The sequence below is a fragment of the Prorops nasuta genome, unplaced genomic scaffold (genome assembly GCF_024137725.1).
Source record: "Prorops nasuta isolate Cenicafe-Biocafe unplaced genomic scaffold, Cenicafe_Pnas_1.2 PNAS00024, whole genome shotgun sequence".
NCBI lineage: Eukaryota > Metazoa > Arthropoda > Insecta > Hymenoptera > Bethylidae > Prorops > Prorops nasuta.
In genome coordinates, this window is record NW_027116821.1 from 3,425,556 (window position 1) to 3,453,194 (window position 27,639).

General features: G+C 49.4%; 1 protein-coding gene across 5 annotated transcripts in view; it reads right to left on the reverse strand.

Annotated features, from left to right (window-relative positions):
* LOC136781699 (uncharacterized) overlaps window positions 1-27,639 on the reverse strand; it is a 257,477-nt gene that overhangs the window by 204,285 nt on the left and 25,553 nt on the right. The gene's annotated exons all lie outside the window — the stretch shown is intronic.

A 27,639-nucleotide genomic window follows, 5' to 3' on the forward strand; every position in this document is an offset into this window, starting at 1 on the left:
GGTCAGACGCGGTATCGAGGAGCTGGCGCACGAGCGCGTGTCGTCACGATGTACGCAGGATGCGCGTGTCTTCCCTTACCATTTACCAGCCTGCCTTCCCGATGGAAACTGCTCAAGAAAAAAACACGTAGTGTCGGTTACATAAAGGTCTCCCTCCGACCAGTCCACCATTTCCTCCCCGCGAGCATACATACACCTTGGAATCAGGATCTGCTGCGGAGATTACACGAAAAAGCATCACTTCCGCCTTTACAACACAGCGCAGCTATATCTTTCTCATTTTACGTTCGGCCAACGACCAAAGAAACGCTCGAACCTATATAATAGACGTAGCAACGGTATACATACACATGCATGGAGCGCGTAACGTTGCAACGAGACGCGAGAAAGATACATTGAGACCTTTTATCTCGTCCCTTGTTAATCGCAATGATTTCAAAATCTTATATATATATATATATATATATATATATATGTAATATGGATAAAAAATTGATTGCAGCGGAGAGAGAATTTTGCTGGCTTATTACAACGTGTCACAAGAGAACGTATACTATGCGGCGAGTGGTCATTAGGCTCCGCGCGCTCTCTCAACGTGTATACACAATGCGCGAAGATCTATAATTACTCGTAAATTTATGATTCGCACGCGGAGAGAGATGAACGTGGCAAGGCTCGACCTCGCTTCTGTCTATTAAACAAACATATATGTTTCTTGGCAGAGGCGCGCGAAACGGAAAGAAATTATCGCGGGCCCGCAGTGTTTTAATCAACGTTTATTTCGCGTTAAATCTGCAGTATACACGATATTAAGAGGGGAGCATTTTCGCATTAATAATATGCAAAAGAGAGATGTAAGTTTGGCTAAGAGTTTCTTGTTTAGTCGCAAGTTCCAGGCTGAGAGAGTACAGAGTACGTCTTATATAGGGGGGGGGGGGGGGGGACGTGTTACTTTAATGGAGCTTACTTTATAACAAGTCCCGGAGTTTATCAGTGGCGAGATCTTATTCCGGAGTCACAGGCTCCGCGTGCAGCACGACTCTTCCTGCTTTGCCTATCGTCGTTGATTGGGTAGTTGTTGGCGCGCGCGGTTCGCGAAAAGTAGTGTGTCAACGGGTCAAGTCCCCCGAAGCGAGCCGAGGTTAATTAGCCTCGCGTCTCGAGGAATAAAGACGCGCGCCGATCGGCCATGTGCGCCGTCTCGGAGTCCCGCCATAATTGCGTTATTCCACAGTCGACATATATACGTCACGGAGAGCGAGACGCGAATCTTTCAAGGAAAACCGAGCGAACCTCCATGCACAACCACGCACGCATACGTACACACCTCTCCAACGTGTATGTACGCGTATCCGCATTGTCCACGGACGATCCACCGATAGTTTACGAGTCGAGTCGACGGTATAGCCGTGCGATCGGAGGCTGATTCACCATTGGAAAAAATGCTGTACTCGCGCGCGGAATGCGCTCGAGTCTAATGAAATTGCGTTTGTCGTTTCGCAACGATTATGTACCTCGTGATCGATGTTGTTCTTCTCCTGCAGGAGATCATTTTTCTGTGCCTATAGCTATACTATATTAGTATTTCCGAGCTATACCCTATGAGACCGCTCACTTTTCATTACGTATATATATATATATGTATATGTGTGTATAGGTGCGAGCAGAGTTAATTGTATCGAGAAAAGCGAGCGAAAGGGCGCGATCAGCCCATCGCGGTTCGGCAAACATTCGAGTAGTGCTGACGCGAGGGAACGTCTCCCCTGTTGTGCGCTTGCACCGTGGGTAATCGAGGACAATCGAAAGCGGAAGATTTTGCGTAGTCTGCGCGAGAGACTCGAAATAAAAGCGTATTCGTTGGCATCAGCTCTGGGACTGTCAAACAGAGCGCGCGCACTACCCCTAACATTGCACTCTGGCAAAAACCTGCACTGTGTCGCCACACTCTGCGAAAGAGGAGAATCCCTACGGAGAGAGAGAGAGAGAGAGAGAGAGAGAGAGAGAGAGAGAGAGAGAGAGAGAGAGAGAGAGAGAGAGAGAGAGAGAGAGTCCCTTCCCTTCCCGTCCCGACTGGTTACGCTCGATTTCCTACGGGATTGCCGCGAACGTTCTGGCAAATTTGAATTTATTCCGCGCGGTATCTGCAGCGCGCATATCCAGCATCGACAACTCCAACTTTTTATGCGCGAGAATAAGCGCTCTCCCGGCCAATCCTCGAATCGTATTAAAGGCCGATCGAACGATAATCCGCTCGTATGGCAAAATCAGTGGCACTGTATAGATCCGAATAAAGCGAGCAAGTATAACTTTATATATTTGCGCGAGTATTGGTAAATGTTCTTATCTAGCACGTGTGTGTGTGTGTGTGTGTTATACTTTCCGCGCCTATGCTTTCTCAAATTGAGGTATATATATAAGGGGAAGGCGGGGATTTTTAGTGGGTTTTGAGGTATCGATCGGCTCGAAAAGGTTCGACAGCGGCGGACGTGGAGTGGCAGAGGCACAAGGCCGCTTCCGTACGTATATATATATATACGGTACTCGCTCGACGTTACTCGGGATTAGAGAGAGAGAGAGAGAGAGAGAGAGAGAGAGAGAGAGAGAGGAAAAAAAGGGGGAGGCGAGCGTGCAGAACGCGAACCGGGTAAAGCGCTCGGCTGCAATTTTTCTCGCTACATACGTGACGAGAGTAGAAAGGAGAGCGAGAGGAGAAAGGTCCTAAGAAGGGAGGGTATGGAGTGGTGTGTGTGTGTGTGTGTGTGTGCCGGAGAAAAAAGCTCGCTACGAATTTCCGGCCATCGTGACGACGACTGCCCTTAGAGCTGCCGCGATGGGGCTCCGCGCGCACTCCGACACGACTCACCAGGGATTTTCCACCTTTCCCGATCCTCGCGGCTCGTCCCTCTCTTCCCGCGTCTCTCCCACAAAGAAACACACACCCTCCATTATTCCCTCCGGCTAAATATCCGGCATCCGTCCTGATCGATGCGCGTAAAGCGCCAACCATCTCGAGATCGTTCGCCAAACTTTTGTCGTCGCGATCCGAGCGAGCGAGAATGCGAGAGCTTCGGCGAAAGATTTATTCGCGTATCGGTGTCTATTGCGAAGCGTGAAATTGGCGTATAGTCTCGAGAAGAATGGACTGGCGAAACATTTGTACGCTCGTAAATATTCCTTAATCGCGTTTATCAGTCAGTGAGATTCGACTCCGAAATCGGCAGGCACCAGCTGCGCGACTGTGTGTATGCTAATGCGAGAGATAAACTTAACATGGACGATATAATATCGAGACACATGTACAGGACGTGGATTTATTCTCATGGAGTTTTAAAGTTTTATACCGGAAAGCGATAGATCATAAAATTCAATCGGTCGCAATCCGCGGTCCGTATAAAACGTCGCGTAAACTCGATGTGCCATTTCGAGGTTGAAGAGTCGGAGTATAGAAACGGATCGCGTATACTCGGGCTGGTTGCGCGTATATACAGGGTGTTGCGAAATTAAGAATCGAGTGATTCGGACTCTTGAAAGATTCTGCACAAAAACATATATGTATATATATAGGTACATTGACGCTAAGCGAGCGTCCTGTATAGAGGACGGGAGGGGGGGGGGGGGGGCAAGATTTCCTAAATCTCGAGCAGACGAGAATCATCGGGACGAAATCCTGAGACGATAGGGAGGTTGTGGTTCGAGGCGAAGTAAATCAGACGCTATCGGAATCCAGCATTAGATCACTAAGCCTGATTCGCATTGACACGTATCGCGCCTCTGGGGCAGGAAATATGATTGCTTCCTCTCTCTCTCTCTCTCTCTGGGTTGTCTAGCCGGGTAAGCAGCAAGGACGCTAAGGGTGGGATTAATGCTACCCTCGGGGATTCGCATGGCCCGTGCTGCTCTTACCTACGCGATTCGCCTACAATCTTTTATCCTCCGCACACGCGGCTACTCCCTCCTCCCTTTTCTCCCCCCTCACCTGCAATATTTACGATTCTCCGCAATTCAATCTGCTTTCCTCAGCACTTTTAATAAAAGTATATATATATATATATATAAACGCGGCGAGAGATACATCGCTGTTGCGCGTTTGCCGAGCTTCCAAGAGGAATGGCAAATCAATTGGCTCCATCTTTTTTTTTATCGTATCTATTATGTAGGCATTCGACAGAAAGAAGAGTGGGGAGGGGGGGGGGGGGTAGCGAGAGAGAATAACCAGTTATCATTGAAGCATACACCGCGGACGTATATCTTTGAGCACGATTCATCTTTGGCAGCCGGCTGCCGGGCCTGTGTGGCTCTAATCTGTTGGCAAAACAACGTCGACCCCGATATATAGAAGAAACGCCTGTGCGATTTATATATAAAGTTCCGATCAATCGCCTGGCACCCCGCAGCTAGCCAAACTTATCAAAATCGATAAAAACTCTAGCAATAAAGCATCGATACAACGTGCTTTTATTGTGTCACGTGCCAAGGCGTATAGCCGGCGTTTGTGTGCGCGCGTTGTTCACTCGGCCAGTGCAGTGTTGGTACGCGCGCGTGTTTCGAGGGAGAACGTCGATATCCCCCCCCCCTCCCTCTCTATTCACCCCCAATCAATCATTAATAAGGCCCGAAACCCCAAACACACACACACACACACACACACACACACACGAGGCGAATCTCGTGCGTCCATCTCGCGTTCCCTCGATATTTCCCATTTTTTTCTCTCGAATCTCTCTCTGGTTCGCCTCGAAGCACCAAACTACTATATGTGTGTGTGGGAGAAAAAGCTGCGGCAAGTGGTTCACACCGCCACGAATTGATGGAATTTTCTATATTTCCTACGGTGATTTCTTATCCCCGCTTCCTGGAGCGTCACGTTCCGCTCGTGGCCGCACTGCTTTCCGCCAAGTGACTTGGAGCAGCCACGATTTATGGCACGAGGCATCGACACGCCGAAGAACTTATCGCCCGCCACCGACACAGCCACCGACCGACGCTCCACAACCTTGTATTCGATGCTTGCTGCCGCACAGCGCCGCACAGCTTTTTGCTAAGATCCACGGAAACTTCTTATATTATACTCTCATCCCATTCTCAGGATTCACGAAAAACTCGCCAAGGATTTTATAGCTTACATTTAATTTATATTCCGAAATAGTTGCCCTCGATGATATCGTAAATCTTTTTCAACTCTCTCTCTCTCTCGGATATATCACAACTGTAGACGATTCTGTTTGAATAAAGATCTGATCTATCTGGGAGATTTGATTCGAGCGCGAGATAAAAAAAAGGGAGAGAAGAAGAAAGGAGGAAAGAGAGAGAGAGAGAGAGAGATGTGGTTGAAATGCGACGACGATAGTCACGTAGCTGCTTCGACGAGGATTTTAGCCACGTCAGTCGTCACCGTTTTGGTTTTCCAATTTTTCCGAGGTATACGTACACGCACCCTCTCGCGCCACCCCACTCATTTTCCGTCAACTCCCTCGAGGCAGTCGTGGGGTATGGTTACGGTCCACGAGCGAGTAGATATCGAGTTGCGGTTTAAAGCTCGTCGTGATCCCCTCCGAGTTCTCCCCCACCCCTCCCCCCCCCCTCTCTCTCTCTCTCTTTCTCTCAACGATCAGCAACGACCCCATCGGAAAGTCGGAGATTCAGCAGGCTGATCAGCAGAAAAGCACACTTGCAGCCACGAGAAGAACCCTCGTCGAGTGCACGACAATGTCCTTATACGCTATCCGCTCGCCACCCTCGCGCTAAAATCATCCGCTCCCTCAACTTTCTCTCTCTCTCTCTCTCTCTCGCTCGCCTCTTTCATCCTTTTTACTCCGGCAGCTCGAAAATCATCGTCGACCTTGGAAAACACGCTCCAATGGTATGTACGACGATGGATGGATCGCTCGCCACATCACGTCGAGTCCAATCGTCGCGAATAAAGCGGAATGAACGCAGCGTCCGGACGATGTCGGAGACAAGACGTCATTTTTCGGGAGAGACCGCGAGAGAGGGAGAGCTATACATAGCTATAGAGGGCCGCGACCATAAACTTCCATAAGGAAGACAAACGCGTGTTCGATGCCGAGCGGTCGATGTTTGCATCATTGATGCGTTCTATTCCCCAAACGGCGCTACGTACGGCGCTAAGGTTGTGGTTTATCTGGCCATAACTGTGAAATATCTGCAACGGCGATCCAGCGCGTCGTGCCTGATTGGCACGAACCGCTGCGCCGCGGTAAATCTTTCGCCCCTTCTCCCTTCCAACCCCCCCACCCCCCCCACCACTCGTGACTGGGGGGCCTCCACTTCTCTCCTATATACGTGTACCCTATACGGAGACAGCCAGACGCTACAAACCTAGCCACTTTATAGGCCTGTCCCGGCAACCCCCCCCCCCCCCTCCTCCACCTCTTCAGGAACTGCATTACGGAGCCTATATATACGTATATCCTTCTTATACGTATACAGCCGCTAATAAAATCTTGCGGAGCGAGACTTGAACTTTGACAATTTGAAATTTAGGAAATCGATGTTTCTCCGCGCAGTTTGTCAGTGTTTAAAAACGGCACGTAAAATTGCCGATTCTATCGCGATCGCGCGTTATATATATTTTACGACGGCAGGTGTGGCCAGCTGCGAAAGAAAGGAACGGTGCTTGGCGCGGCGAGGAGATACGAGCTGCGGAATCTGAAAATCGGCTCGAGAAAACTTTTGCGCGCGCCGCGCGCGATTTTCGGAGACACGCGTACTCGTGTATATCGGGGCGTCTCGACTCAATTTTGCTCGGGCCTGTCTCGTGGAGGGGCTCCCGGTCACCGTGCCTGCCTGCCTGCCTGCCTGCCACTCGATCGATCAACAGCGTTCTTACGATCTACGTTTACGACCAGGTCGATGTACCCATTACGACCAAAGTGGCCGGTGAAAATATTCTCATACTTACACGCTCCGGTTAAGCGAACACATTTTACCACTAATTTCTTGCATTCCCAATGAACGAGAGATATAAGAAAACTTTTGTACATATAGTTTAGGTGCGGAACTTGGCGTATATGTACGTGCACCATCTGGATTGATAAACCAATATCCTGCTGATGGCTATATAGCACGACGCGCGGGCGAGCGCGCGCGCGAGCTATCGATGTAGCCGTGCTAGAAAATGGGAAACGCCTCGTTTTATAATCGAACTGTCAAAAATAACTGGAGGCTGCTCCACCTCCCATTAGAGAGCGTTTTAAGCCGATTATGCGCAGTGTGTCCTCGGGCCATTGTCCAGGATCCTCCAGGTAGTAAATTCGATCGAGAGAGATCGGCCGCCGCGCGACTCCGCCTGCGCTATCCCTGTCCGCAGGCAATACTGTCCATCGCACGGTTGCACGAGAGATCACCCTACCCGATAAAATTGATTGAAAGCAAGATTATTATTTGTCTAGGCAAAATATCTCCCTCGCACATGTACAATTTTTATCGCGCGATATAATACGACGATTCCAAGCTGCGTTATTGCTGCGTGCACGGATTATCAGGTAGCGCCAACGAATTTCAACAGATTCGATTAATCCGGTACGATCGAGTCACGATATATATATATATATATATATATGCTGTGGCGAGAGTCTCGCTCGCGGACGGAAAGGGTTGCAGTGTCTGAGATGCACGGCGCTGCGGCCCTATAAGGCCGAGACGCCGCGCCGCGGCGACTATAAGACCCTTGGGCAGTAACAATGCGGCTGTGGCTTGGCTTTGCGGTGTCTCGTAAATATAAATGATGCCGCGTCCTGGCTATATAGCTTTGCTACCGTGCGTTGTGTGCGTGCAGCCGATATATGCTATACTCGCCGCGCGGATATGCGTACGGGCATAAAACGCGCGATGCGTGTAGACGCACACCGACTTCTTTCTCTCTCACTCTCCCTCTCCCCCCCCCCCCCTCCTCCTCCTCCTCCTCTGTCTCCACCAACGCCATTACGAGCCACCACTCTCGCGAGTCTGTTTCTAGCCGGATGCAATTAGCCGCTTAATCTTCGAATTGTCGTCTCGTTCCACACACCGGTGTGGAAGAAACGTCGCGTACTGTACGGTCGATGAGATCGGCCAAAGTCGAGGCGATTCGTCGTTATCATCGCGGACCGACAAACCTATATAGACGAGGGTCGATCGGTTCTTGGCTTCCTTCATCGCCAACTGGAACGTGGTGGTGGTCGGTTGCGAATAGGGAACCTATATATATATATATACGTTGTAGCTAGGAGGAAATGAGAGGAGGAGGGAGATATATATATATATATATATTGTGCAACTTTGAGCAAGAAAGGTGTAAAGGATCGAGGAGCGATAGGGTTTGGCAGGGTAAACGAAGAAGAAAGAAGATGGAGGGAGGGGGGGGGGGAGACAAGTTACATCGGGGGCGGGGAAGAGGGATCTCGGGCGAGGTGTGTGTGTGGGAGGGAGAGGGAAAAAAAGAGCGCGCGGGGGGAATGTGGGGAGGGGGAGGGGGAAGAGCGCGGAGGCGGGGACGGTCCATTAGGCGATATCGGGACCATCGCACGGTAGCACCACGCTTTCTGCATCTCAATGGCCTCTCGTCGTGGTCGCGAGGCGAGACGAGGCGAGGAGAGGGATGCAGCACACAGAGGGATTCGGGGCCCGATCCGCGCGCCTCTCGCTCTGCACGGACCCTTCCGACCCTCCGCTCTCGCCGACAGATCGACCGCGTTGGTTGCAGCAAGGAGAACGTACAACATGCCGGCCCTGCGGATGTCCAACACCGGTAGCCCGAGGCGGCCTACAGTCTCCTCCTCCTCCTCCTCCTCCTCCTTACCCGCACTCCGCTACTCGTGCATGCTTCTCCTCGCTCGCTTTATCCACTCACTCGCCAATCTGCGCCGGATGCGCGCAACATTCTGCCCCCCGTGCTCTCTCCCACCAATTACGTCCATCACCTCGAGCACTATTCCTTCGCCCCATCCCAGCCACCATATTCTTCTCATTTTCACTTTTTAACAAAGATAATCGATAAACGTGTCCCCTTCCAATGAAGGTGTCGCAGGGTCCCCTCGGTGAAATCACGCGCGATCAATTTTACCAAATTCTTATGGAATTTTGTTGTTTTGATATAGTAGGGGGAGCAAGAGGGGGTGGAGGGGGGGGGGGGGTGGGATGACTCGGAGACGTTTTAATTCAAAGCTGACAGGAGATTGGACCGTTCAATCTGTCGATTGGCAGGCAGCGCCAGAAGGCTTTCATTAAGAGGGAGAGAGAGAAAGTTTTATTTTTCTCACGAGAGACTCGCTACGCTGGAGGACTCTGCCTGCCTACCTACCATGTTAATGGGTCTCTGTCCCTGTGCCGCTGCCGCCGCCGCCGCCGCCGTTAGTTGGGCAATCCCGACGGAGCAGGCTATTCGTCGCGAACGGCATCGAGAAGCAAGCAAGAAGAAACTATCGGGGAGAGGCAAAGGTGGTTGGCTCTCGCTTATCGGGACACGGCATGCGAGCTGCTCTCCGTCTCAATCTGAAAAATCCATTAGGAGCAGAGCCGCGCCACGTCGCAGCACCACGCGCGATCGACGTGTACCGTACGAAGGACGCCGAAGCGCCCGCTAATGGTCGGCTTAATCGGATTATGAGGAATTAAATTAAGGGAATTGTATTTGTTTCGGATCCGACCTTATCCCGCGTCGCTCCCTGCGAAAGCAACACGCCCGCCTAATGAGCACGACTCGCCCGGTGGACCGACACGAACACACACACGCGCGCTTTGCGTCCTTCCTCTCGCAACCGTCTCTCTCCTCCTCTTCCACCCAAGATGACACCCGATGACTTCCCACATCGCCTTTGACCCGACAACCATGCACACTCGGTCCGCGTCGCCGGAGAACATTGACCGGAAACGTGCACAAGAGATTCCTCGTGCGTTCCCTCGTCAACCGTGCTCTGCAGGGACATATAGCTCCTCCTTCACACACGCTTTTTCCAAACTTTCCATTTCTACGAAGGATTTCATTTATATAATCTTGGATATATGTTTCGGGCGGGTGGCAGGTCGACTCGTCGAGATTTTCAACGAGTTATTGCTCCGAAATAAAGACTCCCCCCCCCCCCTCCCTTCCCCCGCTACTAGACCATCCGTTGCAGCTCAGTCACATAGGTCTCTCTCTCTCTCTCTCTCTCTCTCTCTCTCTCTCTCTTCGAGTGCAGGCTGCTACAGACATCGGAATCCTTTGGGGTACCGCACAAATCGAACGTCTCTCCCGTAGCAGGATCTCGTAAATAGCAGAGAGGATTTCTCCTAGTCGAGGAACACAAGATAGCTATAGATATATAGTATACATATATAGGTAGTCCGAGTGCGCCGACTAGATTTTCCTGTCAATAAATCAAGCTGTTCGCGGCGGTGTCGTCGATTGCGCGTGCAGCAAGGGCGGCCTCGCTGTTTTCTCTTCTCCGCCCCACTATACCGTCGCGTATCCTTGTAACTCGCCTAGCCCCCCCCCCCCCCCCTCCCTACCTCAACCACTACTACACATATATACCTGCTGCTTCATTATTCGCTACGCGCGAGGATCGCACTGCAATCCAAAAAGTTGCCGAAAATATTAGCCGCTCTTGTCGGACGAGACTCTCTGCAGCAATAAGCCACTCGCTCGCTCGCCTCACTGGAAAATTAATATAAAAACCTTGCCATTCCGCGTTGCCTCGATCCTTTTACATATGTCGAATAAAAATAAGCCACGTGTGCAGGAGAATTTAAAGCAACTATATATATGTATAGTAGGGGGGGGGGGGGAGAAATTGGAACGACGCGAAGAGTTAATATTTCGGAATTGTTTTGACGCAAGAATTATCCGGTGGATCATTAAAGGAGCATTTTAAGTTGTCCGGACTATAAAGTTGGTGATTGGGTATAGGAGCTTCCCTCTTCGATGCGGCGGTGCAACTCGAGCGCATGCCGGGAGCAGATAAATAAATCGAGGCCCCGAGAGCCCGCGATCCCGCGCTGGCTGGCACTCTCCAATGGACCACTTTGAATTTCTTCGAGAAATTCCAGAGAATAATCGATGGCCGCCCGGCTACGATCGCTCGGCAATCAGGACGAATGTACAGCGAGATAAAGTGAAATGGCGTCGCCGTTTAATTGGAGCTTCTGACGCGTTTCTGGCATTAAGTATGATGTTGCGTTGAGTTCAATTAAAATGGAAATCGGGGATGGTCATTCCTCCCCCCTCTAGCCAGTGGTCTCACCGCAGGACGGACGGACGGACGCACGCACGCACACAACCACGCTCACGTCCACGCGAAACTTAACCAGTTCCGTCGCGTCGCTCCCTTTTTCTCCGATTGGATGAATCCGCGCATATAAACACGCACGCGGCGTCCTTTTTCTCTCTCCTCTTTTCTTCTTCTTCTTCTTCTCCTCCTCCTCCTGCTTTTGCCCCCGTTATTGCTCCTCTTTTTCTACGCTCCTGCCTTTGTCCGTTCGTACTATATATATATACGCAACCAGGAACGCGTTCACCCGACGACCAAACGTTGCTCCGTGCAAGAGCACACACGACCCAACCCTCTCGAATGTTTGCTATTTTTCTTGGTGGAGCGCATCGCAGGGTGGCGCGCTCGTGCGTCCTCGTCTGAAAATAGTTGAATGTTCGGCACGGCTCTCTAATGAACCTGAGATTAGAAGTCGGTCGGGTTCGAACGGTAGATATCCGGCGCAATTAACACTGAAATATCATCGGTGGGGTCTGTTAGGGACTCGCTCGCTCTCGCCCTCTCTCTCTCTCTCTCTTTAGTGGGCTCGGAGCAACACACAAGCGAGAGCTAGGGATCGGATCGTGAGACAAGGGACCGAAGGATCGGCCAACTTTATAGACTCCTAAATTGGTCGATCCCTCGCAGTCATGACTCTCGCGAAATCGACTTTTGCACCCCTCCATCTCGACACGTCTCTCAGGCCTTCCAATAATCCTCCGATAATTCCTCGGGCGATCGACATTCCTTTGATAACTTTTTCTTTAAACTTTATTCCCTTTGGAAATAATAAGATTGAGAGAAATTGTAATAACCAGTCGTCTATCGATACGCGAGATCCAACGACGAAGGAGGATGTACATCAATTTATAGGGAGGATTTCAACTCGATGACAGATTAATCAATTTGACCAAATTAATTATGCAAATGACGACGATTACTTTCAGCCAAACCAACGTATATAAAGAGAAATGAATATGCGATTAGAAATATTTTTAGAAACTCGTTTGATGGGAAGATGCGAATTAAGTAATCTTTGAGAGAGACCGGCCGCGTGCCATATATATATATATATATATATATGTATGTACCAATACTGCAGCATGTGTACACGCGTGCGACTATGAGCGAGGGAAAACACATTGGTACACGCACGCATCGTAAGGTCTCTCGCCGCATCGCCAATGAGTGCATTTCACTCTGCCAGGTCTAGTTTCATCGAAATTACCGAGCTAATTAAGAAACACCGCTGCGCGGACGACCGTTTGGTCCGAGCGCCAACTCGAAGAAGCGTGATGGAATGTCCATTTAATTTCGCCGGATATCCCACGTTTTGCGCGCACGAGGAATTCCGCGCGGTGTGGTGCCAGGCTCGAGCCTGCGAATGGACTCTGGCGAATTTTCAGAGGACGCAGAGAAGAAGAAAAAAGATGATAAGCAGCGCGAGACATTCGCATTGGAAGAAGTAAACGCGAGTGGATTCTGGTTTTTGCGGTTGCGCAACAGTTTGAGAAAATATGCCTGATATTTCGTGGCGTGGAAGAGTGTTTTTTAGCGTCCTTTTGCGCAGGCCGAGTCCGCGAAGATTTAGCTTCGGTAGTTAAACTGGAACGAGTCCGTAGTCCGCGCTAATGCGAGCGACTCTCCGCCGAGTTATCTCTCTCTCCGTTTCGCTATCTTCGTGTTGGTCGACCGCTATAGCTCGCTCTCTCGACGTGGACGTTCCGGTTGTTTGGGTTGCTCCGGTTAAGCGCGGCTCGACCATCTTCTTCGCCACCGTGCGTGCTCCCCCCTCAACTACCATCCTGCTGCTGGTGCTGTGGTGCTGCTGGGAGCCTTAATAAGACATCGTGACTCGGCGTAACGTCAGGCCCTAAGTGATCGGTTAATTGTACATTAAACCGTACATAATAGAATTATCGACGGGGCAGCACGGGCCCCCAGCACCCAAGAACGGAACCGCGAACCTTGCGAGATCGATACACTCTATTCCCAACTCGACAGATTCAAGTTCAACTTTCGGTAGCCCAAAACTGCAGCTATCTCTGCAAAATTTCTGAGGCAACCAATTTTTATCGCTAAAATAATATTTATCATAAACATATATATATATATTTCGAAATTAAGAGAGAGGGACGATCGAACATATTCCTATATACGTAAATTTTAATTAATCGATTGTTGGAGGAGGGAGACTTTTGACAATTAAAGCGAGAAATGCCGAAGAGAGACGAGATTACTAATTAGAGCTTGATAATTAATGCCTGATCGATAAGGGAATTTGGAATCAGTGGGGCCTTCCTCGCGGATTAACAAGATCCAGTGCGACAAGTCACTCGGATTGACAGGTCGACGCAATAATTTTATGGTATGCTATGTTATGTCGTAGTCGAAATTTACGGGGCGGCCGAACGTACGATCCCTAATTCCGGCTAGAGAGAACGCCACAAGACGAAATGTATATTAATCGAGACTCGAGCGTGTATATATATATATATATATATATAGATGCGATCAGTCACGGAACATTATGATCGTTTCATTGGATCGCGTCCGGCTCCGCAGCCATTAATTATCCCACTTGCGGATCCTTCTTGTTCCGGCCGCACTGATCATCTTCTTCACCGAACGACAGCTATACATATATATATATATAGCACAAAGCCCCCCGATGATCCTCCGCCAAACACTGTGATATTCCTCGAAAACGTTGTATCAATAATAACGTACGTTATAGTCCTTATCGAAGGAGCGAATAATCATCGGATAACATATTGAATAATCTCCTCGGTCGACTCGACTCTTATTTCCAAAGTTAATTCGCCGTTCAAAGACCGCTCGCATTATAAAGCCAAACGCGATCGCGCGATAAGGATTCATTAACCACCGTTAATTAAGACATTATCGCGTCATAATGATCTCGAGCCGGCATTAATGAATGAATGAAACATGCCTCATAAATAATTAATCCACCGATTAAGACTCGACCAGAGTGGCCGTGGCCATGCATCGCGCACGACCATCCATGGCCAGATATGTGTCGCTTTATAGATTCGCGCGACCAATCTCCAATGCAATTATACACGACGTCGATGCGTGATTTTCTCGCAAATAGATGTTGCGGAGATGCTTCCGAGGTTTGCAGGGAAAACTGGCAGGATTCTAGGGAATTCGTAGGTTTTTATACAGTTGCCGCAGGAAGAGTCTCGGAGGAAAAATGCAACGAAGACTTTGTTTCTCATTGCACATCCGTTTCGTGGGATTCCTCGAAAGGGGAGCGATTATCGCTGCACGAGCAAACAAATAGGTGCAAGACCGGAGAGGATTTGGGTTGCGATCAAAGCTAGTATACATATATATATATATATTGTACATAGTGGACGGACGGGGTGACCTGTAAAATCGAGAAAGCATGGAGGAAGGTTCGCTCGGTGGCGCACGTAGGTTCCGAAAGAAAGTGGACGCTGGCGCGCGTGAAACTCATCTGGCCGATCAACGAGATTATCCCGTATCCCGGCCGCGCCACACACACACACACACACACACACACGATATAGCCGCGGCGGCGTAAAAACTGATTTATGTTTTTCTCCTTTTTTAGCCGCGCGGGCATTTTAAACTTTCATTATGCGCCTTAATTGTGCGGAATCGCACGGTGCGTGCTAACTACGCGTGGATGTAGTAAAGTGATATACGAGGAAAGGTAAGGTTAGAGCGATGCAGCCAGCCAGCCAGCTGTACGGCAATCAGGTGCAGCACACGCAGGTTAACGTGGGCGAATGCCTGACCCGGCTCGTTCCAAAGTCCAATATAGCTGTACGCTTCGAGGAAAAAATCCTCTCGAGCAAGGAAATCGTTGGTCACGAACGAGCAAATAAATATTCATTCGCTCCAATTATGCTTCGCCCTGCAGTCGATGATCGCGCTCCGAAAGAGAGAGAGAGAGAGAGAGAGAGAGAGAGAGAGAGGACAAAAAGTTTCTTAACCCCGCTGCAGGGTGGAACGCGCATCGTCCGTTCTTATACCTTGGATCGGAGATTGATACAAGGGAGGGGGTGAGCGTGACAAAAATCATCCAAGCAATCATCTTTTGGCCCACGTGTTGCCAGACGTATATAAGAATTCTGCGCGCGCTCGTTTTTTCCCAGGAATTACAAGTATATCAGGGGGACGGTCTAGATTCCGAGAAATAAATCCGCCAGGCCGGTCCTGCGCGGGCAACGAAGGTGAGCCGCAACTGCGCGAAGCGTGCGACTGGCATATACGCGCGCTTTGACACTTGGCCCTCGGGGGTCGCGCGAGTTCGCGATGGACAAGCGCGAGTCGCTTAATTCCGAGCACGGGGAAGAGCGTCGAGCGAGTCGAATCGCTGGGGTAGTACGCGCAGGCGAATAAACGCGCGTCGCAGTGTCTTCGCGTTTCTATAAATACCGAGACAATCTCGAATCAGCATGCGTCGTATGTATACGGCCGTCTAGGGTCGATGAGATATATATACCGGAAAGTCCGGTGTCGACCTGCCCTTCCCGTTTGCGAAACTGGCCGCGCGCGGCTCATTTTCTCCTTATCCTGCACGGGACCCGCGCAACCTGATCCAAGTAGTCAAACCTCGCGTGCGCGCGCTCGCGATCATCAACTACGATAACGATGAGCATCGCTCAACCACGCCAGCTTCCGCAGCGCGCAATAATTTCGCGCTAAATGTCGTCGTGTCTATGCAATTTCACCGAATCTCTAGAAGCATATATGTGCCGAAAGATGAAAGCAACGTGCCACCTCGTATCTCACATCCTAGTTTATTATTCTTATACAGTGCGCAGGGAGTGTGTCGATACGAGACACGTATGCGCAGGGGTATAAATTATTATAATGGGATTTATATGGGACTTTTTGACGCGCGTATTATTCCTGGATATTCGTCCAGTCGATCCACGTGCATATCGAGCGGCGCGATCGTCCATCTGATTTTTTTCCACCATCAGCCTCTCCTGCATGGCTCCATCTCTCCGCTAGTCGCTGTATCCTTTCCTTCAAGGCGACGCGACACACGCGTTGCGTCTATCTTACGGCGTGCCATTAGCATACGATCTGCATATTCCCCTGACAACTTCCCGTAGCTGTAAATAGTCGCGCTACGTCGCGTCGCTCGAAGCGAAAAAATCTGCCATTTCTCGCTCGATTCCACGCGCGGCCCCATTGTCCTTCGACGTTTCGCTATTCTCCATCGCGATTCGCCACTCGTACGACCTCTGGCCATCGACGAATTACGTGATAAGAAACTCATTCGGCCTTTTCCTTCCAACTTAAATACACTCTCTCAGTATTTTCTCGCGTAAATAAAAACATGGAGCTCCAAAATCCTCGGGGTCCATTTGATTCGCTGAAAGTACCAGAAGCGCAGTTTCGATAAATTTCCTTCGCGAATAAGCTGTAACGCCTGAATTATGCAAAGTTTATTAAACCCCGACTAATGTGAGTAAACGTTTGCGTGTACGTATATAGCCGAGTTAAGAGAGCGAGCGGGCAGGAATAAGGTGCCATCGTCACGGATGGGCTTATATATTCGAAGGGGATAAATTTAATCGTCCGTTTGAGACACGTAATTAAGGGACGCTTCATAAACAGATCGAATTTCAGCGGTATGGCGGAAGGACTCGTCTTGTGTACGTGTGTGTGCGAGAGAGATTTCGCGGTTTCAGCAAGGTGCAATGGGAGTCCACTGGACTCGAGTCGAGTCGAGACGAGTCGAGACGAGTTTACACGAGTGGGCAAGTTTCAGAAGTGCCCGGGCATATGGCAGCTCGACGCGGAGAAGAAGTGAAACGCTCATATGTATACGTGCGAGTGAGCGGCCGCGTGTGCGTGTGCCGGCCACGCACGAGTTACGCGACGAAACGAGACGCAGGTGGTGCACGCACGCACACACTCTCGCAATGAGTTCCCTCTCGATCGCGTATTACAAGAGGTGTGCGCACTGCGCGCAGCGCTTTGTCGCACCAGACACGAGGAACGAGCCACATTGACGGATCCTGCGCACCGCGCCGGAGCTTTTTACAAATCCATTTCAGTCTATTAAAGCCCCACTGAATCGCTCGTTAGAAACTTTACGATTCAGAACCCTCCGGCCTCGCTCTCTTCGCCCGTTTCTCTCTCTCTCTTACGCAGCCTTCCACGGGATTTGCAAGTTTTCCAGTGTATCGCCAGACGAGAGTCTTTCGTAAAATTACACTCAAATGGCCTTGTAATAATTATCCACCAGCAATCAAAATCGTTTTACATCGTATATCTCTGGATCTACGTTATTGGGAAAATGATCGAAATTGAAGCTTTATAACGCTACGCATAATATACAAACACACATATATATATATATATATATATATATGTATAGCGAGAATGAACGAAATGGAGATAAGATCGAGATACGCGAAGAGTACGTGGAGCGAGGATCGTAAAGGAAGGCTGAGCGCGCGGGCATCTAATCGTTCGGCAGCTTCCTCCGTCCTATTCCTGGAAGGACCGCTCGTTCGACTTTTAGCACGACGAGCCACACGACCACGAAGCTTGACTCGAGCTGACAGCAGTTATTTTCCGCCTGTCGTAATGTCAATAATTTTTGGCCAGGAATTGACAGTTATTACGAGCGGAATCCGTAGCATTTCGTCAAGAGAGTTCGGTAGCGCGTTGTCTTTCAAGTGTTGGAATGAGGATTGAGGTATTGCCATCTTTCCATCGGCTTTTTGTCCTCTTTTTCCTGGCCGCTTCGAGTTGCTACCGGTCGATCGCCGTGCCAGACGGCCCGTAGAAAATTGGCGCTCGCGCGAGCGCGCGAAGCATGCCGATAGAATGGCGAGTTTGATTGGCCATTAAAGGACGCCTCCGCGCGGCGCGCAAAAGGAAATCGGCGCAGCTCCGATGCAGGAAACGGCCCGACAGGCCGAGCGCGGGAACAACGCCTCGGATTTTAATCGCGGCTCGAACGTTCGATCGATCTAGCCGGCCGATGCCAGAAACATTCCAAGGAGAGAGAGAGACGAGTGGCCGATGATTCGTGTCAACGATGCTCGTTCCTCTCTTCGGAATTGAGCAAGCTCCTCCCGTACGTGTCTCGCTATATAGTTAATCGGCTCTCGTCGACGCGACCAATCAGGGTCAGCGAGATCGGCTTTCGTGCCAAAGATTTACTACTGCCGGTAAGATTCCATCACTAATTTCACGCTTCTGTTGGACGAAAACTTTGCTCATCCCTCCCCCTCTCTGCTAATAACCGTATAAGTATAATATACTATAGATCGCGGAAACGCGCGGCGGCGTGCGTTTTCTAGAGAATCGCTGGTCCAGTCGCGCGAGGAACACAGATTCACCTACGGGTTGCATTGGTTTAAGCTTCCGATGTCGACACGTTGGTTTACGAGAAATTACCCCCTCCCCCCTACATTACTCTCTCAGAATGAAATGAAAGATCCATCCCAGTGTACGTTAAAAGCCCCGTCCTCTTTTCTCCAAAATTCTTGTACACGAACCGCGAGAAAATAGACCTGTATACGTTTGATCTGCGACAAGGGGAGGGGTTTGATTTATTCAACCCATAATTGCGGTTTATCCCACAGATTTAATTAAGAAATATAATATATAATACGTGTCGCTAGTCGAGTGGTGCGAACGATTATATATATATATATATATATATATATATATAGGTGAAATTTAAAAATAACGGTACGATTTTATAGCCGTTTGGTGGTGGATACGCAGAGAGCTGGCACCTGCCAGAACGCCATATATATATATATATATATATGTGTGTGTATCGTCGATATTATCAGGTAATGCTTTTTTTACGGTATTATTTCAGCAAGAGAGTGAAACGCTGTCTCGTTGGCGCGCGCAACTGCGGGCAGCTGAGTCGTCGGAGAGCATTCGTGCACGCGGCGGCGGCGACGACGACTCTCCGCTAACTTGGTTGTTGCTCGACTGGAAGAGGAACGAGCGACTGTAGTCAAGGATGGTCGACATGTGGCAGAGTGTGCGAGAGAGCTGCCAGTTATACATACGCGTGTCGCAAGAACGTCCAGTGTGAACGAAGGCGACGACGTCATCGAGCCATCGGGCTGCGTACGCCAAAGCGCAATTGTACCACAAACGCATGGCAGCCGCGATGACTCTCGACCGAGCATTCTCAGAGGGGGGAGAGGTGTTTTTCCGAAAAAATGCCAAGCTCTGAAAATGAGCGAATAGAGACAATGGCGCGTGCGATCGAAAGGTCCCAGGGTCCACGAGAGTGTGTTCGGGATGACGACTCTAAGGCAGGAGAGGCCTTAGGATTCGGTTAATTGGATGCTAGCAGGCTGTCCAATAAAGTTAGGTAGTCGATCGGTAAATCAGTGGGTTAGCTAAGCGGACACGCGTGCGCGCGCGAGCGCGAACGAAAGTTTCGTCGTGGCAGAAAACGAGTAGTCAAGGATGTCCAGAGCGAGCGAGCGCGCGCGCGCGGTGCAAGACGTAAGTGTACGTACGGGCATGTCGCATGTGTCGCAATTTCCACGTGACGACATCATCGCTGCTGTCCAAGAGAGCTCCGAGACCTTAACGAGCGCGTACGCGCACCGATCTATCTGACCTAGCCTCGAAACTATCGTTATTTCTGTTGGCGCGTTGCGTCCATAAAGCATCGTCGCCCTCGTTGACGTAACGCCTAAACTCTCACTCTCTCTCTCTCTCTCTCTCTCTCTCTCTCTCTCTTGTACAGGTGTGCACACGTTATATGTTTACGTGTATATATAGATCCTCTCCTGCGGGACGCAGAAGGAACGAGAGGAAAACGATCGAAACGCGCAAACTATATATACCGTGTGTGCTCACCGCGGTATACCTATATATATATATATACATACAACGCATGACAAATGATTTTCTAACGATCAACGACGGCCGCCTCTGGCGAACAGGTTGATCGTAAAACAATTAATCAGCCGATTTACGAAGCAATCTTATCGAACGGTAGAAAGGAGCTGGGAAAGATTTATCAAGTCGGAACCCTGCAGACTCGTTCCCGCCTAAATTTACAGGTATATACCAGTTTGGCAGAGCGGTGACTTCGAGATAGGAGCCGGCCAGCCATTATAGGTTAAACGGTACCGGTATACGAGGAAGAGACGCGCGGAGATTCGACGACTTACGAAACACAACGTGTCCACGAGGAAACGTGCCAGGGACGAAAGAGCAAGGAGCGAAGGGAAAGACACGCTCGATCTTCGGATTCCGCGAGACGCGGAGAGAGAGAGAGAGAGAGAGAGGGAACGAATGCTTGGAAGGCCGACGACATTTCGAGCCGTTGCATCATTCTCTGAACCAGATCGCGTTGAATATCTAGGAAAATCAACCGTCCGCTCGATCGCTATGTCACTTTACGCATTGCTAACTTTATCTCGCATAACTCTCGCACACCTCGATCCTTCTCTCGAAAATCAGAACAATATATGGAGCAACGTCGCATTCTCCCATATATATATATATATATATATATATATATATATATAAATATGTATATAACCCGACCGAGGGCAGGCAATTATATTCTTCAATTATATTATTCTTACGATCCATTAGTGGGCAGTTTTTAAGCTTTTTAGCAAACCCAGCAAAACCTCTGGATATCGCGCGCCGTACACTGCGTTCACCCATTCACCTCGTACGGTTATAATTCTACCAGTTTTTCTACTCGTATCGAGGATCCATCAATTAAGGCAAGTGGAAGCTGCGGTTGCGGAGGGAGAATGAAGGGTGCATTACAAATGCATTGGATAATAACCGAGTGAGAGAGAGAGAGAGAGAGAGAGAGAGAGAGAGAGAGATGGTTCGGCGAACGGCACGAGCCCCTCGAATCGGGCCAAAGCATATATATATATATATATATAGCGCGTGTGCGGTGTACGGTACCGGAAGATGCAGAGCCGAGGTCCATAGGATATCCGATGGAGGAGGCCAGCCCACTTGCATGCGGAATCGCGTTGGCCATTGTGTTTGTTTTATTAATGCGTTTCGACCTTGCAGCTTTTGCGCGATGTGGCTCTCGACACCCTTGATCGCGCCCAGGAATTCCTAATAGGCGCACACACATATGTATAGGATGGGTCTTTCGAAGCTAGAAGTTGACGCGAGGAGGCTCGCGCAACTATCTTACAGCCATTTCGAACGAATATAGAGATGAGTCGCGAGTGGGCGAAATTGGTGATTTGCGACACGAAATCGCGCCGGACACGCTCGTTATCGCAGCGAGGGAAGGAAATATTTTTGATTCGACCGGGACATCGATCCACGTATACGCTATATATATATATATATATAGCGATAGGCGTCACTCCTTGGATATTTTTTCATTACTCGCGTGAGACTCGGGGGAGTTGTTGATGCCGGTCGCGTCACGCGTCCTGCGTGATTTACGCACCGTGCCGTGCCGGTGGGGCCACGGGCCGCGAGGAGCGCACTCTCGGTGCTCGTCAACTCGGAATGGTCGACACGGCGGCGCGGCAGCGAGAACAAGAGTGGGTGGTACCGGGGACTAATTTCGCGCAAGGTAAACCGTGCTCTCTCGTCGTCCTCCATAACGAAACGTGGGATTAAATGGTCTTGTACGAGCGTCGGCCCTCTCCCCCTCACCATATATATATATATATATATATGCGGATGGATCTGTGTGCTCAACTCTCTGAAAGACCAGTTTCTCCGACACCACCGTTCCCATGACGCTCGGTTTCGTCCAACAACGTCAAATGTCACTCGCCCGAATATGCCTCTATATTAAGTGCACTCAAGCCTATGGATGCGGGAGACGGAAAAATGCAAGTATCGCGAATATAATTGAAAGTATCCGATCGACGACATTTAAAATTCAAGGTAGAAAACGGGGAATCTCTATTATGATCGATTTGTCGTTGTTGCGAGCAGAAAATATAGTATTACATGGATTGCCTCTTTAGGAGAGGCGCTCGTTTCTTTATCACCTTCTCGAATTTCTCACTCGGACGAGCGTATAGGAGAGCCTGATAGAGTACCGTATTAACGGCTCGCGTCTTTCGGAAAGATTCCACTTGGTTACGCAGAGGTCGAATCCTATATAAGAGAGAAAGAGCGTGTGTTTTGGAATCTCTCCGCGAGGCGTTTAAGGGCACAATAGGGCCGGTATACGAGCCTCGCGCGGGCGCGCTGGTACAACGTCCTTGAGGTCCACTTTGGAGCATATCGCGTTGGACAAAATGCCTCGTTGGGTTGGCCAAGCTCAATCCCCGTTATCTCGATCGAGCCGCCAGCCGAGTTACGCGTCGCAGCCTACTATCAATGATAATTCAGACCGTGCGCGAACGCCGCGGAAAATCTCGACTCGCACCAGATTTAACCTTGACAACGGATTTTACCCACGTACGTTGCAACGTCTACATCCCGAGAGGACTGATTCACACTTGGAGCACGGCTCGCGCGCGCGACACCGTAAAAGCGAAAATTAATTGGTGGCTTCCGTTACACTTTCCAGATACCGCGAGCTCGGCCTGTGTCCTATCATTATATTCCATTCTACAATGTGACTATAGAGAGGCTCGACGCGCAAGCGCGTTAATTGGACTACCTTCGCCAACGGACTTGATAATACAGCCTATTCACGCGAGTCGATCGACGTATTTACGTATATACGCATTCCGATATATATATATATATACCTATATAGCTTATATTCCGAGCGAATACCTCGCGTTAGAGATAACGATCGATAAATTCGCTCCTCGATCCGTTGATTCCTGTATAAGAAACGATTATATATATATATAGAAACTCCCTCAATTGATAAAGTCCGATACTTAAACGGTTCCGCAGCCGCGTATAAGCGAACGTTTCCGCGAGTCAAAAATTAAGCCAATCCTGTCCTTGGAAACTCATCGTTGATTCGACCTCGTCGAGCGTACACGCTTCCTCGACTTTTTCTTTATTTCCAACGAAGAGGATGACACTCGCGGTGGGAGGGAAAAACTCGAGTTTCGTCCAATCCGCAGCTACGACCTTATCTCACGTATATATATATATAGTAGAGTGCGCGATATGCTTTCGCGACGCGATGTACGCAAAAGCGAATCGCGAGGAAAAAATTTGAGGACTGGTCACCGAAGCTGATGCATACTTGTGTGATGCCTATAGTATATATATATGTATGTATATAGAAATGGATTAAGGGGACTCGCGCGCGCGCGATCTCGCTCGCCTTCGTCTGAACGACGTTACGCAATAAGTAGAAGTCGTTTGGTTAGCTTCGACTGAACGTTCCAGCGAGCTACGCGCTAACGTCGAGGATAGCGACGATTTTGTAATATACGCTAAGCGACACGAGTTGCGCGTATCGCAAATCTTTCAGAATCGAGCTTCTACGAAAAATGTCGAGCGGTATGCGCGAGCCAAAACAGGTCGAAGAGTATATACGCTGCAACTCCAATATCCTCCACCTCTCGCGAAGCTCTCGCTCCTTTCTTCTATTCGTCGTTTCTTTTTTCTTTTTTTTACAGCGGTCAAGTTTTTCACTCGATATATATATGTATATATATATATATATATATAGATGGCGAGAACGCGAGGAATAAACGCTACGGGGGAAAGTGATATAAAATCGTTTGGATTTTGTATATTTAACAGTCAGCTTTCTCAAACGTTACTTGGGTTTACGGGCGAAAAAGAGTTGGCAGCGAATCGCGTTCACTTCCTGCGTGATTATTTTGATTTAACTGGCGTTTGTCCGGTATATGGTTGTTGGTCGGTTGGACAAGTTTACGAAGAGCATAAATTGCGGGACAGTGTGTAACGGTGGTCGCGCGAGGACGCAGGGATTCGTGGGCAGGTCTCTCTCTCTCTCTCTCTCTCTCATTTCCAGAACATGCAGCAAGGATTTCAATTGGCGATTAGTATCTCGAGGCTGGAATGCGGGCCCGACCAGTCGAAATAGTCGAATGGCGAATTCGATGCAAGTAGGTCCCGCAACGGAAGGCGTGTGTGTCTGTGTGTGTGTTTGTGTGATTCTCTCTCTCTCTCTCTCTCTCTCTCTACTGGTGTCGACCTTTCGCCCATATTAATAACGACTCGTGCGACACACGGACGATTTTAGAAACAGGTTGCCTCTTCCTAAACCGAGCCATAAATTGAACTTTCCCCCGGCTCGACCTCGTTCGGGACTGCTTTTTCCAACTCTTCGTCTTCGACGTCGTCGTCTTCTTCGTCGGCGTCGACGTCATCGAGTCTCCTTTTGTTTCTATCTATACCTTTTAACATTTCGAAATTCTTCTTTCCCCCACTCGTATAGTACATGGTCAAACCCAGACTTTGCGCAAATCTTCAAAATTACCCAAAGAATTTTCTCATCCGCTACTTGGTATATACAGGAGCTTCCACTGGTCGAGAGATAAGCGAGTCGCGAGTGCGCAAACTATTTACTTATCGCGCTGTATGGTCCTTTCAATTTGTCCCCTTTGAAAGCAGTGGAGCGAGCACTGGCTGGACAGCGGCAAAGTTAATTAGCAGATGCGTAAATCTCCCTGGCGATAAAATTCCTGGAATCGGTGACGCAACAGCGCCGCGCAGCAGGATAAGTCAATTACATCCCTCCAGCTTTTCTTGCTCGTTCCGCTTCGTGATTTTGTGAAAACGGGCGCCACTTGATGAATTGCCGCTTCTACTCGCTTCTCCCGATAAAACAGTCCTCCGTCTACGTCCTCTGGCCACGCTGCCACTACATATATATATATATATATATATATATACAAAGCATATTTCTTATATTTATCGTTTCCGCTCTCGCAGGGAAAACCAAAGCCAAGGATCGATCCACCGATAAGAGTTACACGCTCTAACCCTTTTTTTTTGTTTTAGAATTTCGTCAAAACTGTGTATTACACGTTCGACTCGCGCTTTCTATATTAGAAATGGGATATACGCGTTGGAAAGGGAACTTGACCTTTTTCAGCGAAGCGTTACCAAAGGTTTTGGGAAATATACTCTTTCGGGCTCGACTCGGCTCGTCTCGTCTCGCTCTTGATCTTCGCCGAGAGATTAGAGGCAGACATTCTTCACTCTCCTATCCATTCTCTTCAGCATATATACACATGGTGGCCTTATCGATGCACCTAAATCGGCGTGAACTTGAGGCAAGGACGTGCAAATTGCGATTAAGCAGACACGCGGAGCTGTTAAATGCGCGATCATTTCGCAACGCGTAACCTCTAAGATGGAATGCGTTTAACGCTCGACGCCTACGGGACGCCTCTATAGCGACGCGAAAACCTTGAGGAAGAGCGTTGCAACACGATCCTTTGAATCTCGGCTGACTGCCAAGTTTTAAAAGGCGCTCCCCGTGTGTGTGTGTGTTGCGTCTACCTTTAGCCTGTCCGTAACGAGTCGTTGAAAAATTTCTTCTTCTTCATCTTCTTCCAACCATCGTTAACGTTGCTTCCACGCGAGCTAGACATCATCACGCCTCTCGCGAAATCCGAGAATTCCTATACAGCCATAGAAAGCATTTTATCCCTGCAACGTCATAATGCAACTCGAAACGATCTGGTCATCATCGTCGAATACCTGATGCCATGCCGCAGTTGTTGCCAAGCGCAATAATACTTTAACCAAGGGGTTTGACGCACCTTCCGAATCCTATGTAACAGCGCGCGAGAGTGTCGAAGAGCTGTGGAAATCAGTGCAGCGCTGCTCCGGCCAAGACAAATGCGAGTCTACAACGCGTAATATACGTGGAACATATATATAACATACGAGAGGGATGAGGCAACGCTGCCTTGAACTTGCGACAAGTTGGTGCAGGGTCAACGGGAGGGATAAAGTACTCCGTTTTACATCCCCAATAGCGATCCTCCACCTATATACACACACACACATATATATATATATATATATATATATGTATATATAGCGTAGCGCGCGAAGCTAGTTTTGCAAGATGATTGGCTTCGCGCGACACATGACTATAAAAGCCCGGTGTATTTAAATTGAATGGCGCAGATTGAATTGCACGCGACACTGCGTGCCGCCCACTTCAAATGCGTCGTCATTTTTCCACCGCCGTACGCCAGGCCTGCATTGTGCGAAACTAGTCATGCGAACTCGATGCCTACGTATATATATACGAGTGTTCCGTCCGATCTCTCCACCATCTCGACAATTCTCCAGCTATATATGTATGTATATATATATATATATATATATATTACGCTGGAAAAAAGTCTGGCCAATGAGTTTAATAAAATCGCAGTCGTGGAAATTATTTATAATGTGCTGGAAGAGAATTTTTAGGCACGCACACGGTGGCACGGTGTCGATATAAGCGAGGAGATGCAAAAGTATTTGGTGCAGGGATAATATATATAGATGATAGCGATGGCGGTGCGAGAGAGGCGAGCAGTGTCCGTCCGTTGAATATAATAGATGCGTGGCTGCAGAGTGCGCAGCTCGAGTCGAAACGTCGATGGGCCCTTTCGGACCCTTATCCGAAAATATCAGGCTCTAGTTAAACGAGCGTCCGAGCACTAGATCAACGACAAGTTTCGGCTTTCATGTGTCCGATGGGGCCCATCGAGCTCTTATAAGAGCCGCGGTTAGAAGCCGACCGAGAGAGGCCCCTTCTAACAAATAGAAGACACTTTTTCCCTGGGGCCTCGATGCACAAACACACGCTCTTCCAGAGAGAGAGAGAGAGAGAGAGAGAGAGAGAGAGAGAGAGAGTTGTAAGGAGCCTGGTCTCTCTCTCTCTCTCTCTCTCTCTCTCCTGAGCATCTCTCGACGAGAGGAGAAAATCGAGCAAAGGCGGCGCAGGCGGCCCCGCTAGGACCCCGATGGGGCCCCCTCGGTGGTGCTCGTGAAGGAAACGGCGCGTCTCTCCTTTCCACCACCTCCTCTCTACCACTACCAACGCACACCGGCTTGTATACACCCAGCACCGAGAGATAAAATGGCGCGGAAGGAATTTGGCAAAGGGCTGTAAATATTATAAAGCGACGCTACGCAGAATGCGGGAGCTCAAAGGTTCGAAATTGGAGAGAGAGAGAGAGGGGGCGAATTCTACGCGGGACAATGCAGAACGGGCCCGGGGGACCCACGCTCGTGAATTACGTTCCACAGGGATAACTCGCGTCACTGCGATCAGGGACTCGCTGCAACGGACACACATCCCCGATTTCTCTACCTATCCACTTGCTGTCAGCCCCCCCCCCCCCCCCCCCCTCCATATACCGGCCACTTCTACATTCCTTCGGAGATCGCTATCGTCCAACTAAATTTCCTCTTTTGGTAGCCCATATTCCTGCATCCATCGTGGTTCCACAACACCGCCTCTCGTTACCGCAACTCGCTTGCCAATTCTCTCCGAGCTTTT